General features: G+C 43.6%; 1 protein-coding gene across 1 annotated transcript in view; it reads right to left on the bottom strand.

The window, feature by feature from the left end:
* Positions 1 to 16999, bottom strand: part of LOC132888209 (protein NLRC5-like) — a 951571-nt gene that overhangs the window by 859537 nt on the left and 75035 nt on the right. The gene's annotated exons all lie outside the window — the stretch shown is intronic.

Raw genomic sequence — 16999 nt, 5'->3', positions numbered from 1 at the left:
AGTTATGACAGGGATATCGTTGCATTTGTAAAAGTCACCAGATAGTTCATGGAGAGGATCTGTACAAATGTCGTTCTCCTCTCAGCATTAGCGGAGCTACAGAGCTGCACCTGTAGTCCCCGGTGTCGATCAGGACCCAGCTCCTCCCGGGAAGTCTCAGAGAAAAGATGCCGCCGCTTCAGGTGTCTTGAAAAACAACTTCTCTCCATCAGGCAGGACGACTCTCAAAATCTCTGGCTGTAGAAGGCTGAATTGGAGCTTCTTTGCATGCAGCTCCTTCTTAATGATGTTGTATTCCTTTCTGCGCCTCACCAGGTTTGCACTCAGATCCGGGAAAAACAGCACCGCGTTCCCATTGAAAGTGATCGGCCCACCTTTTTCTCTGGTTATCTTAGTGGCTGTTCGGAGAATTTTATCACAGTCCTGGTAGTTGAGCAGACGGATGAGGATGGGTCTGGGCTGTTTATCTGTTGGTTGGCGGGATGTCGGGGATCGATGCGCTCCTTCAATAATCAGTGGCTCAGGAAAGTGCTGTCGTCCCAGCATGGAGGGATCCAATCTGTAAAAAAGCGCACTGGATCTGTTCCCTCTCCGCCCTCTTGTAGGTTAACAATGCGGACATTATTGCGTGGGCTTTGATTCTCCAGTTGGTCTGCTTTGCCCATGAGAAACTCCTTCTCCTTTATCAGGCTGAGGACACGGGAATCCAGTTCAGTTAGCTTGTCTTCGGCTGGGCTAATTCATTCCTCCGTAACGCGTGAGCACATCCCGTCTATCACTGTTTTCAACCCCGAGATAGAATGGTTAATTTCGGCTGTTTTGGCGTCGAGCTTCTGGGAGAGTGCTTCATTTCCGCGTTTTCTCTCTTGTAATATCGCGAGGCTTCCTTCCACTTCACGCTGCTCTTTCACGGCCATGTTGCACTCGGCGCTCGGTTCATGTGCTGCTTCCCGAGAGGAAAAGTGATCAGTAGTCGAGCTTTGAGTCTTGTTTCAAGGTCTCAAGTCCATATTACATCAACCAGGTGAAGTTAGAGGTAGAGCGGGTGTAATTTATAAGTTAAAACCGAGTTTTCTGTGGGAGCTCCGGAACAGACATCTTCCTAGCTCAGCTGCATCACGTGACCCCCACACACACCCCCAGCTTCAGGCATTAGTCCTTTAATATATTTCTCATAAGATTCTGTTACCAAAACTTGGGTAAAAATAACATTTTTTTTTTAAATTTGTCCCAGCAATTTATTATTTTGAATGAGGCGGGGAACGTGGAGCCCCACCCAAGGGTTACGGTAAGGAATAAAGTTAGGGGTGGGGCTACATGTATAGCCATGCCCCAGGGGTTAGGGGTGGAGCTACACATGCCCCACCTCGTTCTTCGGGCTGCAGCCAGGACCTTCTTCCTGAGCATGCTGAAAATGAAACTTTATCCCAAAAAACTCAAACCTGATCATCCAAAGTGTGGGATTCCTTTAAACAGAGACCGAATAAAATAGAGCTCTGCATGGTTTGTAAAACTAAAATGGCCTTCTACAGGAGCACAAACACTATACACGAATATCTCAAAAGTAAACGTCCTGTGGCTCTCTGACTTCAAAACCAAAAGACAGCAGTGTGTTTATTTAATTATTGATTATTATGCAAATAAGGAGTTAAATTCAGCTTTGTTCTGTTTACAACTTGTAAATGTGCTGGAAAGCAGCGTCGCCATCCAAGCCATGAACATCTGCTCTATCCTCACTGTAAGCAGGTAATTTCCATTAACATTACACTGTCAGTCAGTATAAACAAACCTTTTACAGATAAATAATACAAGTTCATTTCTGATTACAATCAGCACGAGCCGTTGAAATAAATCCAACTCAACACTATTTACGCTAATTAATAGCATGATATAGTAAACAACATCTTTCCTAATGAGGCCTACACTGCATAAATCTAAAGTGTTGTGATGAATAATATCATGAGGTAAAAGTTACAGTTTGAAATGGTTCCTTCATTCATAGATTTCATGTGAAAATGTCACTGATTTTTGTGTCTCAGGAAGAGTTAAAGTATTTTTATGGATAAATGTTTGAATAAAAGTTTGAAAGATTAAAAGGTAGAAGTTATGGCTATTATTTATTGGTAAGCTCACCAAAGGATTAATTGACTAATCAAAAATAATCAATAGATTAATTTAAAAACTCATTAGGGCAATCAACTAATTAAAAAAAGAGATTAATTTAAAAAAATTGTTCATTGTAGCCTTAGTGTAAAGACACCAGGAGAATATTCCAGATATTTTAAATAACTGTTTATTATAAAGCACATTTTAGTAACATACATCAAAAAAATTATTAAAAAACAAGCAAACAGTCTGTGTGTGAATGAGAACGACAGCAGAGTCCGACTTTCTAACATTCTTCCCATAATGTGTGTTTCAGTGTGTGTGGGATTAGAGAGTGAGGGTTATCGGTGCTTTCATTACAAATGAAGTTGTCCATGTGATATTTATTAAACAAACCCGTTCACTGTGTTCAGCTCTGAAAGTTCCTTTGCAGAAGAAAGGAACAGAAACCAGAACAAACTTCCTTTTCAGTAAATGGACTGAATGAAATCTGAGCGTCAGTCACCAGGATGTTTGTAGCCCGTATTGGTGAGGGATTTTTTTTTTTGTTCTTTTCTAGTCCATGTTGTTTTGTGGTTTGGAGGTGGGAACGCTTGTGTAGCCTTTATTTTGTAGATTCTGTGAACTACTGGTGTGACTTTTCTCTGTGCAGTCTTTTGTTGTGTTCCCCCTCCTGCCCTGGTCTGGCTCGCTGGAGACATTGTCCACACTGCTTCCTCACTGTGGGACGAGATCCATTTTTCCCTCTCTTTGGTCATGCTGCAGTGTCGACGACTCACTTTCTAAAGTCGGCTGCTGACCAGAATTTCCAATACCAGGGCCGTAATGTGTAATAGCAAACCCAAGAGCTTTCATTTTCTCCCATGTGGTCTGATAATATCTGTAAGATGAAAACAGAAAAAAAGACATGTTTCAACATGGTGATCAATATAAATTATCTTTCTCAGGAACTATATCTGTTTTCCCTTGTAATTATCACTTTATTAAAATATTTAAAATAAATCACATTTGGTTAAATCACATTCGCACTTCAGTAAATGCAGTATAAAAATAAATGTGAATGAACAGTTGATCATTGTGTGTGAGAGTGAGTGAGTTTAGAGCATGTTGGACTCGTGTAAGCTGTTATTCCTGCTGAAATGAAAGTAAAACTGCAGTGGTATTTCTGTGTAGAACAGTAACAGCTCAGTTCAAAGTGTACTTAGTGTACTCGAATCAAATTACAGCCACAACTAAATTAGCATGCAGTGATTGTTAGCATTATGTTTGAGTTCTGATGGGATATTCTATGTGCTTGTCAATACGATTATCATCGGTACATTCTGTTGATTTGTCCCATTACATTACTCAAACAGACATGGCATTCTTGCTCTTACATTATATTTTAGAGGAAATATACATTCAGTCCTGTGCGTTAAGTTCCCTTACATTAGCCGGCCTCCTGAACTTTTCAGCAACTCCTCGAGCTGTGTGAGTGAATCTTTTAGTTCATTCTCTCTCAGATCCAGCACTTTCAGATGTGAGGAGTTTGAGCTCAGAGCTGCAGTCAGAGCAGCACCGCCTCTCTCTGTTATTCTGCACTGAGATAACCTGCAGACAGGGAGATAATGACGTACGTGTGAACATGAAGAGATTCATGAACTCATCGTGAATGTAACACAAACACAGATGTTAATACAGAGATGAAGATCTTGTCAGTTTTGTTCGTGTGCATCTGGAAAGCTCTGATTCACAGAAAACTATTAAAGATTGTGATCTCAGTTCAGTGTTTCATCACTGAGTTACTCACAGCAGTGTCTCCAGTTTACACTCGTGTTTCTTCAGTAGATCACAGAGCTTCTCCACTCCTGAGTCTATAAATCTGTCGCCCTATTAACCGAAGCAATCTGATTGGCATTCCCCGAGTAAATACAACAACGAACTGTGCTGCTCCTGCCATGGATTTTGCTGTTCCTAACTGTCTTTTCACAAATTTTTGTGGATTGGCGAAAACAAAAAACCGTGTAAGGGGACCAGTTGCTCTCGAAACTCACTTCAGAAACCAGGATATCAATGTGTGTGTGGTATCTGAAACACATCTTTCAACCGATGTGCCTGATGCAGTTGTGAATATTCCTGAGTATGCAATCTACAGGCGTGATAGAGGTTGGGCTGATTTGGACAAAAGGAAAAAAGGTGGAGTGTCTGTCTATGTACGGAAAAATTTAAAAGTTTGACATTTATCGTTCTAAGCTATACGAATTGATTTGTTTGACTCTGGTATTGCCTTCTGGATATTGTTAGGATGTTAGTAGTAGTTGCATTTTAGACACTACACTTTCATGAACACATCCTATCCACTAGGGGGCACTGGCTTGTCGTGACTGCGGGTTTCGGCTGGCTAGGCCTAGATAAGCCTGTGAACAGGTGTTAAGAGGGAGGATTTTGTTTGGACTGGGGAGGCCTCTCGGTGAGAGGCTACTGAAGCAGCTACCTGTCGTCTTTGCATGAATTGTGGATTAACGCCCTGCCTCTGGAATTTCGTATTATTTTTGGATTGCACGTTTTCTTTTGTGTATTTTATTTTTTGGGGTTTTTCCCCAAATGAACGTGGAGGGGAGTTGGAGAGGAGTGATTCCGAGCGCGAACTCTCCGTCCACGTGAGGCAACGTTTGGGCTGGCGGCCTGGCGCAGGTACCGGTAAGTCTGTGCCCCTTTTGGACATTCCACTTAGTATTATACACGCTGACTATCACGTTATCGCACACATTTAGGTTAGGGGGCTTAGGTGGGTATCTAGCTTCCTAACAGTGTGGGGGCTCGTCCGGGAGTTGAATGTGTTGTGGTTAGCTGATGTTGAACTCGGTAGCTTTTGTGTGGTGTTGTAACATTAGCTGCGTTCGTTTTGTGTAGCGTAACGTGAAAAGTAAGGTAGCGTTTGTGGAAATGAATCTGTTGCGTTTTGGAAGCTGCAGTGTGTAGGCCGGCGCTTTGTGGTGGTGCGCAAGGCTGGGTAACTTTTGTGCAGTGTTTGCTGGTGCGTAGCACCTGATTTGTTTGGAACATTTTGTAACGCGATTATTGCGTCTGGTTGTTTTGTTGGCGCAGTTTGACTGGATTTGTTATTTGCGAAGATGTCTGACTTTAATGCAGAGGAATTCATGGGAGAGGAGGTAACTCGTGTACATTTAGTTCGGCTTACAAAGCCAAATCTTTTTAAGTTGGTTGAGTTTTGTGAAGTAGAGGTTTCTTATGACGCTAAGAAAAATGAAATCATAAATGCGTTGTTGTTATGTTTGGGTGTCGCTGATGTGGAGGCTGAATCCGCCAGAAAAGAACGGCTTAGTGAAAAGGAGTTGGAAATGAAAGTTAAGGAAATGGAACTGTTTAAAAAGAACAGAGAGGAGGCTAAGGAGTTAGCGCAACTTGAGCTTGAACGGGTTAAAGTCAGACAGCAAGATAATCAGCGTCAGCGTACACACGAGGCTAGATTTGATCTGAGTAAATGCTTTGCTTTAATGCCGAAATTCTCTGCAGATCAAGTGGATGTATATTTTGATACATTTGAGCGCATTGCGCGAGAACGGCAGTGGCCTAGAGAAGAATGGGTGACGTTGGTACGTAGGGAGTTCACTGGGAAGGCCCAGGATGCCTATGCCGCGCTCAGTTCTGAGCATGATACAGATTATGAGGCTGTGAAGAAGGCTGTACTCAGAGCGTTTGAGCTTGTTCCAGAAGCATACTGTCAGCAATTTCGAACTGAGAAATTAAAGTCTGGGCAGACTTATGGAGATTTGTTTAGGCAACAGGAGTTGCTTTTTGATAAGTGGCTCAGAGCTAGTGAAGTTTACACCTTTCAGGAGCTTAGACAATTGATGCTTCTCGAACAGTTTAAGTCCAGTGTTCCTCGCCAGCTTGAAGTACACCTTAATGAGCAGCTGGTGCAGTCTGCAGCTAAAGCTGCTGAATTGTCAGATAATTATGTGTTGATACATCGAAGTGTGTGGCCAAATAAGGCAGGTTGTGTTTCTTCACGTCGTGAGGGTGAGGAAAAGAGAAGTGATAGTCGTAGCAGACTTGATTTCCAGGCACCTGCTAGAGGTCTGCCTAGTGCTGGGCAGCCCATTGCTGGCCGATCTACTGTAAGTACTGTTAGGAGGCCCTCTGATGACATTAGGTGTCATTATTGCAAAAAACTTGGACATATTAAATCACGTTGTCCCGTTCTGCAAAAGAAGGGACGGTCTGATAACGGGAAGGATGATGTCAGAGAAGTGGCATTTGTCCTGCCTGGTGCAACGCAGGGGTTGCAACAGGGGAGGAGTAGCATAGTGACGCCAACTACAACTGACCCACTTTTTAAGGGTTTTGTCTCTGAGGGCTCTGTGTCAGTTTCTGAAGGTGGGCCTGAAGTCACTGTTACCATTTTGAGAGACACTGGGGCAGCTCAGTCATTGCTGTTAGCTGGGGTGTTAGAGTTCCCAGAGAGTTGTTCTTTGAAGAGATCTGTGCTGGTTGAAGGTGTAGGTGGGGAGTATGGGTCTGTTCCACTCTACAATGTGTGTTTGAAGTCTAATGTGGTTAATGGCTATGTTCCTATTGGGGTGACGTCATCGCTGCCTATTAAGGGTGTTAGCCTTCTATTGGGTAATGACCTGGCGGGCAATCAGGTGCACATATCACCTGTGGTTAGTACCACTCCTTGTGAGTCCTGAACTGGAGGCATTAGAGGCGCAGTTTCCTGCAGCTTTTCCGGCTTGTGTGGTTACTCACTCTATGTCAAAGCAAACATCCTTTGACATGGCCTCTGGTGGGCGCACTGTTAAGTCAACCATGCCATCTTTGGAAGCATTGGGAATGGTGCCCTGTAGTGGTGAATTCAGTCCCGCTGCCCTTATTGATGCACAGAAACAGGATTGTGAACTTGTAAAGCTTAGAGAATCTGCAGCTGAGTTTGAGGAAAGCCAAATGATTGCTGAGGGATTTTATCTCCAAAATGATGTCTTGATGCGCAAATGGAGGCCACCAGAGCGATCAGCCACTGAGGATTGGGCAGTGGTAGAGCAGGTGGTGCTTCCCCCCTGTTTTCGTCAGGAAGTGTTGCGTTTAGCTCATGAAGCAGCAATGGCTGGACACCTAGGAATTCGGAAAACGCAAGCTAAAGTAATGAGGCATTTTTATTGGCCACGCTTGCATAAAGATGTGGTTAATTTTGTTCGCTCATGTCATGCATGTCAGGTTTCTGGGAAACCGAACCAGAAAATTCCGTTGGCGCCTTTGAGTCTTCCACCTATTGTAACTGAACCTTTTTCTCGTGTCCTAATTGATTGTGTAGGTCCATTACCTAAGACCAAGAAGGGTCATGAGTATTTGCTTACCATTATGGATGTGACCACTCGCTTTCCAGAGGCAGTGCCTCTGCGTGATATTAAAACTCGGCCTGTTGTGGACGCTTTACTTCAGTTCTTTTCTCGCTTTGGGTTGCCCAGAGAGGTTCAGTCAGATCGTGGCACCAATTTTACATCTGGTGTTTTTCAGCAAGCAATGGTTGAGTTGGGGATAAAACAGGTGTTGTCTTCCGTCTACCACCCTCAGTCACAGGGTGCTATTGAACGACATCATCAGACTATTCTTTTAAGTTCGTTTCTTAAGACACGTATTTTTAAGTATGTTACCTCGCTTGTTGACAGTTTCGGCGAACACTTCCGCCTTCTTCAAAACAGTCACCAGATATCGAGTGGTGACGTGCCTTATCAGCTGATGTTACTCTATGGAGGCGTGAACGTCCCGCCCAATTTGACAGGTAGTCCACGCCTCCTGCTGTCAGGTCGCTGCCCCAGGACTGCGCTCCAGGTGTGTGACAGCGCGTACGCTCCCTCATCCCGGTTCATGGTCCTCTGCGCCCGCTTGCGTATCTCCACTGCCTCTAAAATCCAACGCTGGTATCTATTGTCTTCAGCGCGAATGACTCTGGCCTCTTCCCAATTCATAATATGATTTTTTCGTTTGCAGTGGTCTGAAATGGCTGATTTTAAGTTTTCTTGGTGTGCTTTTTCTTTTTCGGATCTTGTGAGTCTTTTTGTTGTTTCTTTTTCACATTCTAATTGGTGTTCTTTCCTGCGAGTGTGGAAGCATCTGCCCGTTTCACCAATATAGACTTTATTGCATGAACGGCAAGGGATTTCGTATATGATATTGCATTTATTGTCCAGTTGTATTTTATCTTTGGGGTGAACTAGCAGCTGTCGGAGGTTCTTGTATGGTTTGACCGGGGTGTTGATGTGGTATTTCCTCATGGATCGTTGGATGCGTTCTGTAACTCCTTTTATGTATGGTAATGTGACAAAGCCCCGGTTTGTTTTTTCTGTGTTTTTTCTTGTTTGTTTGTTTCTTTCCTTTTTTTGTGTCTGTGATTTTCCTTTTCGAATTGCCCACGGTGGATATTGGCAGTTTTTTAATGCCTGTTGGATGTGTTGTTCCTCCTCCTGTCTGTCTTTCTCCTCCGTGATGTTCTGTGTTCGGTCGTATAGTGTTCTGATTACTGACATTTTGTGTGCGATGGGATGTTCAGATGTCCAGAGAAGATATTGGTCGGTATGTGTAGGTTTTCTGTATGTTGTAATTCTGATGTTCCCTTCTTCTGTGTGGTGTATTTTTAGGTCCAGAAATGCTATTGTCTTGTCCGTTTCTTCTTCGTGTGTGAATTTGATGTTGCCTGTCTTGTCTATGGGGTTTAGATGATCAAACATACAACCACCTCATCCCCACAGCAAACATCACCCCCCGGATATACGGCACACCGAAAATTCATAAACCTGGAGCACCACTAAGACCCATAGTAGACAGTATAGGATCAGTTACTTACAACCTTTCCAAGACGCTGGCAGACATAATTAAACCACTCCTTGGACTCACGGAATACCACTGCAAAAACTCAAAACAACTGGCGAAAGAACTAAAGGAAATCAAGATAAAAAAGGATGAAATCTTTGTATCACATGACGTCATATCCCTCTTTACAAAAACACCGGTCACAAACACTCTCAACATAGTAGAAAACCGGTTAAAAGCAGACAGAACCCTGAAAAAACGTACAAAACTTACAGCACAGGACATAACAAAACTATTACATTTCATTTCCATGTCCACATATTTCCAATACAGAGGTACAATCTATAGACAAAAAGAGGGATTTGCAATGGGGGACCCGCTATCTGCCACTCTATGCAACTTTTTTATGGAGGATCTGGAAACCCGAGCCATAGAAACAGCACCGGATGACTGCAAACCTATCTTCTGGAAAAGATATGTTGATGACATTCTTGAAATAACCAAAACAGGCCACACACAACAACTCACGGATCATCTAAACTCCATAGACAAAACAGGCAACATCAGATTCACACACGAAGAGGAAACGGACAAGACAATAACATTTCTGGACCTAAAAATACACCACACAGAAGAAGGGAACATCAGAATTACAACATACAGAAAACCTATCTTCTCTGGACATCTGAACATCCCATCGCACACAAAATGTCAGTAATCAGAACACTATACGACCGAGCACAGAGCATCACGGAGGAGAAAGACAGACAGGAGGAGGAACAACACATCCAACAGGCATTAAAAAACTGCCAATATCCACCGTGGGCAATTCGAAAAGGAAAATCACAGACACAAAAAAAGGAAAGAAACAAACAAACAAGAAAAAACACAGAAAAAACAAACCGGGGCTTTGTCACATTACCATACATAAAAGGAGTTACAGAACGCATCCAACGATCCATGAGGAAATACCACATCAACACCCCGGTCAAACCATACAAGAACCTCCGACAGCTGCTAGTTCACCCCAAAGATAAAATACAACTGGACAATAAATGCAATATCATATACGAAATCCCTTGCCGTTCATGCAATAAAGTCTATATTGGTGAAACGGGCAGATGCTTCCACACTCGCAGGAAAGAACACCAATTAGAATGTGAAAAAGAAACAACAAAAAGACTCACAAGATCCGAAAAAGAAAAAGCACACCAAGAAAACTTAAAATCAGCCATTTCAGACCACTGCAAACGAAAAAATCATATTATGAATTGGGAAGAGGCCAGAGTCATTCGCGCTGAAGACAATAGATACCAGCGGTGGATTTTAGAAGCAGTGGAGATACGTAAGCGGGCGCAGAGGACCATGAACCGGGATGAGGGAGCGTACGCGCTGTCACACCTGGAGCGCAGTCCTGGGGCAGCGACCTGACAGCAGGAGGCGTGGACTACCTGTCAAATTGGGCGGGACGTTCACGCCTCCATAGAGTAACATCAGCTGATAAGGCACGTCACCACTCGATATCTGGTGACTGTTTTGAAGAAGGCGGAAGTGTTCGCCGAAACTGTCAACAAGCGAGGTAACATACTTAAAAATACGTGTCTTAAGAAACGAACTTAAAAGAATAGTTATAATTATCAGACATAATGAATTTTCACTACATAGACATCATCAGACCTTAAAATCTATGATGCGTGCTTACTGTGTTCAGTTCCCCAGTGATTGGGATTGTGAAATGCCATTTTTACTCTTTGCCATTCGAGATTCTGTAAATGACTCAACAGGGTTTACTCCCTTTGAATTGGTCTATGGCCATGAGGTCCGGGGTCCCTTGAAGATGGTGAAGGAACAGTTCCTAGACAGCCAGGAGGAGGGCAGTTTATTGCAGTATGTTTCTCATTTCAAGGAGCGCTTAGTGGCTGCATGTGAGGCGGCACGGGACAATTTAGAGGTTGCTCGTGATCAGATGAAGCGTCAATATGACGAAAGCAGCGGCTCGATCTTTTTCAGTGGGAGATATGGTCTTGGTATTGAAGCCAATGCGAGGCAGCTTGAGTGCAGCATTTGCTGGGCCATACAGGGTTGCAAAGAAGGTAGGAGATCGCAACTATGTGATTAACACTCCTGAGGGTAGGAGGAAGACGAGGCTCTGTCATGTTAACCTCTTGAGGCCGTATCATGGCCGGGTAGCTCCGGTTATGATAACGTGTCTCTAGTCTTGAGGGGGAGAGGGAGGATGATATGGCCGGTGTGGAGCCTGTGACTGCTCACCTATGTAATGTGGTGGCATTGAGTGAGTTAGAAGAAAATCTTGGTCATTTGTCTTCTGAGCAGAGGGCAGATGTGTGTAAACTGTTTAGTGAATTTGGTGCAGTTTTTAGGGATCATCCTGGTCTTACCACATTGGCTGTGCATGATGTTGAGGTCAGTGAGGCAGACCCAATAAAGCAACATCCTTATAGGTTGTCTCCTTTGAAACTGTCTCATGTTAAGGAAGAACTGGCTTATATGGAAGAGATTGGGGCAGTGGAACCAGGGCAGAGCGATTGGAGTTCGCCGGTGGTGCTAGTGCCAAAACCGGATAAGTCATGGCGACTGTGTATAGACTATCGGAAAGTGAATCAGGTGACAAGAACTGATGCCTTTCCAATCCCTCGACTTGAGGATTGCATTGACCGTATAGGCCAAGCACAGTTTGTATCTAAACTAGATTTACTTAAGGGATACTGGCAGGCCCCATTGTCTGCCCGAGCAAAAGAGATCTCTGCCTTTGTCACGCCTGATGGGTTGTATGTCTGTAATGTCCTCCCTTTTGGGATGAAGAACGCGCCCGCAACCTTCCAAAGGTTGATGGGTAAGGTGACAGCTGGCCTGAGTAATGTAGTTGTGTACATAGATGATGCGGTGGTACATAGCAATACATGGGCTGAACATCTGGAGCATTTACGACAGCTATTGCAACGCTTACAACAGGCAGGGCTGGTAGCCAATCTTGTGAAATGTGAGATTGGGAAGGGTCAGGTGACCTATCTGGGCCATTTGGTGGGACAGGGGAAGGTTCTGCCAAGGCGGGCTAAGATTCAGGCCATCCTAGATCTGCCCGTACCTAAGACACGACGTGAGGTCATGCAGGTTTTGGGAATGTGTGGCTTTTATAGGCGTTTCGTTCCCAATTTTGCGATAGTGGCTGAACCTCTGACCAATCTCCTGAGGAAAGGGGTGAAGTTTCTTTGGAACAGTGGGTGTGACAGGGCGTTTAATCAGATTAAGGCCATCCTCTCTTGTGAACCCGTGTTGGTAGCCCCAGATTTTGGTAAACCATTCAAGCTAGCAGTGGATGTATGTGATGTTGGCATAGGGGCAGTGCTGATACAGGCAGACGCAGCAGGCCTGGATAAGCCGGTAGCTTATTATTCAAAGAAGTTAAGCAGGCACCAAAAAGCATATTTTACCATTGAGAAAGAAGCACTGGCTCTGGTGTTAGCTGTCCAACATTTTGAAATCTATTTGTCTGGGTCCAATGGTGACGTTGAGGTTTTCACTGACCACAACCCTCTCACTTTCTTGGCCAAGTTCAGGACTTCAAATCAGAGGGTGTTCAGGTGGGGCCTGCTGCTCCAACCGTATAACTTGGTGGTCAAGCATATTGCTGGCAGAAATAATGTAGTTGCTGATGCACTATCGCGATTGCAACCAATGGATGACACCTGAAGGGTAAAGCAGAGTTGCAGTTTTGGTTACAAGGGTTGGGCTATTAGGCCTAGGTTGTCAGCATAATGCTGATTTTTAAGATGTGTGTGAAGAAAGAAGAAAAAAGAGAAAATATATGAAAGATGAAAAGGAAAAAAAATGTTTTTTTTTGTTTAAGGGGGGAGGGATGTTAGGATGTTAGTAGTAGTTGCATTTTAGACACTACACTTTCATGAACACATCCTATCCACTAGGGGGCACTGGCTTGTCGTGACTGCGGGTTTCGGCTGGCTAGGCCTAGATAAGCCTGTGAACAGGTGTTAAGAGGGAGGATTTTGTTTGGACTGGGGAGGCCTCTCGGTGAGAGGCTACTGAAGCAGCTACCTGTCGTCTTTGCATGAATTGTGGATTAACGCCCTGCCTCTGGAATTTCGTATTATTTTTGGATTGCACGTTTTCTTTTGTGTATTTTATTTTTCGGGGTTTTTCCCCAAATGAACGTGGAGGGGAGTTGGAGAGGAGTGATTCCGAGCGCGAACTCTCCGTCCACGTGAGGCAACGTTTGGGCTGGCGGCCTGGCGCAGGTACCGGTAAGTCTGTGCCCCTTTTGGACATTCCACTTAGTATTATACACGCTGACTATCACGTTATTGCACACATTTAGGTTAGGGGGCTTAGGTGGGTATCTAGCTTCCTAACAATATCGAATGCTAATTTGTGGCCTTTACAGTCCACCAAAGCACAATTACCATGACGAAGATCTAATGGGCTATTTGGTTGGCTTTGTTGACTCAGTGTTGGAAAAAACACCCTGAAATAGTCGTGGTATGTGACGGTGATCTCAATCGATTGGATTTGCAAGAACTAAAGGCTTTGTCAGGGTGGGACATTATGGTTGATTTCCCCACGAGGGGCGATGCTATTCTTGACAACTGCCTAACCAACCGCCCGGAACTTTTTGGAAAAGCTTATCCCATTCACATGCTAATAAAAACCGATCACAAAGGCTTTGTTTTGCCAGCGGGTCGTAAACTGAAGCCCATTCGTCGTAAAGTGCTAGTGCGTGACTGTAGAGAACACCGCAAGTGAGCGCTGTATCTTGCATTGGCGGATATGGACTGGGGAGATGTTACCGAGGCAACAAACATAAATGAGGCAGTCGGTCGGCTTGAAGAAGAGTCGCTCACTGATGGATAAATATATGCCATTTAGATCTGTGCGTATGTCATCACGTGACCCTGCTTGGATGACTCCTCTCGTAAGATCAATGTTTAGAGCAAAATCAAGAATCTCTTTCTCTCTCCAAACAATGAAGAACGCCTTAAAGTGATTAATAGCAGAATTTCGGAAGTAATTAGCCAGAACCGGAGAAACCCTTCTACAATCTTAGGGAGCTGAGAGTGGTGGAAAAATGTAGACTTTATTTCTCAGCGCCGTAACTCGACCTACGTTGCTCTGGATGAACATACCATGGACCGTCTTAATGATTTATTTTGGGCAACTCTGCTGTGATGCGACCAATCGACATGCAAATTGCCGATGATGTGGAGGTTCCCGAATTATCTGAGAGAATGGTCTGGAATGCTCTTAGGAAATTAAAGAAAACTGCTACTGGCCTGGATGAGATCCCGTTCTGGATCTGGAAAGACTTTTCGGAAATTTTTACACCTGTTATTTCTAAATTTTGGAACTTATCACTGTCAACGTACGAATGGCCTGAGTCCTGGAAGAGAGCTAACATCAACCCGCTACACAAGTTGGATATCCCGAAGGAGGACAAAGATTACAGAGGCATTAATGTAACACCTGTTATTGCGAGGGCCTTTGAAAAGGTTGTGTTTGAGAACTTCGCCAGGAAAACGGTCAAAGCTAGCCTTAGCCCCTCTCGGTTCGCATACCGACAAGGAGGTAACTGTACCAATGCGCTGATCACCATCCAGCACCAGGTATGTAAATACCTGGATGACATTGACTGCAGAGCCGTTAGAGTTTTTACAATGGACTTCAGCGAGGCCTTTGACTGTGTTAAGCATAATCTTTTGTCAAACAAACTCAAACAGTTAGCGCTTAGCCCATACATAATCAATTGGTATCACAGTTTTCTTTTTGGTAGGCAACAAAGAATCTTCTCTAGCAATCAGTTGCAATTGGAAGTCTGTAAACAAAGGGACTACTCAGGGCAGTGTCAGCGGACCGCACCTTTTTAACATTTTCCTTAATGATCTTGACATGCATTATAATGGTAATCCTATACTTTTCAAATACGCAGATGATTCTACTATAGTGTCTCCCGTTTATAACAAAGCAGACCCTTCTATAAATTTAGTCAATTTGTTTCTTAGATGGTCTAATGAGAATCAGACGTCATGTAACACTAGTAAATGTAAGGAACTAATAGTGCGGAAGAAATGTAATAATTATGTATATCAGCCTGTTAGTGATATCCCACAATGCAGTAGCTTACCTTTATTAGGAGTTACATTACAGAGTGATTTTAAATTTACATTACACACAAAGACTAAATTGACTAAGGCTACATCCACACGACAACGGCAACGAGATGTTATTTAAAAATATATCGCGTCCAAATGGGCAACAATCGGTAAAATATCAGGTACATATGGCAACGCAACGCTTGCTGAAAACGATGCAATACACATGCCACACCTCTAGGGTCGCTGTAAGACGGTCCCTTCGGAGACACCAGAACAATAGAAGTAGTAAGGACGCATGCGCATAAACTATTATGCGCGAGACTTCATATTAGCCACAAAGTCAGGAAAATCTGTTCGGAAAATTACATTATAATGACCAAATACAATGAAAAGTATTTTTCCAGTCTCACCTGTGAAAGGTAATCCCATGTGATCTCGTTTGGACGGTAAACCTGTTGGTACAGTTAAACGCAGCTAATCTTTATTCTCCGCTTTGACCTCTCCAAAATGGCAGCGAGGATGACGTATGATTCTACGCGGAAGGCGGCGTCTTTAATGGTCCGGAATAAATTGAATGATACACGTTGATGGATTAATTTGTTGTTTCTCACCTGTGAAAGGTAATCCCATATGATCTCGTTTGGACGGTAAACCTGTTGGTACAGTTAAACGCAGCTAATCTTTATTCTCCGCTTTGACCTCTCCAATATGGCGGCGAGGATGACGTATGATTCTACGCGGAAGGCGGCGTCTTTAATGGTCCGGAATAAATTGAATGCTACACGTTGATGGATTAATTTGTTGTTTCTCACCTGTGAAAGGTAATCCCATATGATCTCGTTTGGACGGTAAACCTGTTGGTACAGTTAAACGCAGCACATGAATCTTTATTCTCCGCTTTGACCTGTCCAATATGGCGACGAGGATGACGCATGATTCTACGCGGAAGGCGGCGTCTTTAATGGTCCGGAATAAATTGAATGATACACGTTGATGGATTAATTTCTTCTATGCCCTTTTTGAGGAATGTATTGTAGGACTTAAACCCACATCTGAAGAGGTGAGATCGCTCCTTTTTTTCCCCTATTTTTGCTGGCGGGATTGACTCTGCCCTAAGGGCAGAGTCTCTCTCTCTCTCTCTCTCTCTCTCTCTCTCTCACTTTGCACCATTACACAATAAATATTCACAGTGAAAATACTTTGTAAGCGCGTTTCATGAACCAAATTATAGGATTTGTTGACAACTCGCATCGCATCGCAATGAGAAGATCATTGGCACTACTGGTGTTAAGAATCAGACCATTTCATAAATGAATATTTTGCTGTAGAGCTGCAGTGTTTGTACAATTGCATGTTTTTGCTTCACTATTACTGTCACTATTCTGCTTCTTGCATTACTACTGTGAACTAACACTGAACATAATAATAATAATAATATCCAAGCTCGTGTTTCACTCTCACTAGTGCTCTGTAAGGCTTTTTCCTGGTGATATTCGTTACACTTCTACCCGGCGTGAAGCACTCACAGTCATGTGGTTGTGACGTCATCGTAAACAAATCCGTTCTACTCATCCAGACGACTTCACAACGGCAACGTTGCCAGATCTTTCCACTCTGGAACCCGTTCTCAAAAAGATTGCGTTTTGGGCACCCAAAACGCCGGTGCCATGTGGATGCCAGGCCTAAACGATAAGCAATTGTATTGGAGTCACCTGAATCCGTTGCCGTGTGGACAGGGCCTAAGGCGAACAAATGTCTGCATGTATTAAGAACGCTTAGAAAGGAACAGTGTACTCAATTAGAAATTGATTATTTTTATCTCTTGTTTTGCCTTGTTTTACATATGCCTTACCTGTTTATGGTGCGTATGAATCTAGTCTTAATGTAGTTCAAAATTTTCTAGGATAGATGTCATAAGCGCCGCTTCATATCGTAGCCTATCGGTATTAAAACTTTTT

This window comes from Neoarius graeffei, chromosome 6, assembly GCF_027579695.1.
Source record: "Neoarius graeffei isolate fNeoGra1 chromosome 6, fNeoGra1.pri, whole genome shotgun sequence".
Classification (NCBI taxonomy): domain Eukaryota; kingdom Metazoa; phylum Chordata; class Actinopteri; order Siluriformes; family Ariidae; genus Neoarius; species Neoarius graeffei.
This window is presented reverse-complemented; position numbering and strand designations above follow the sequence as displayed.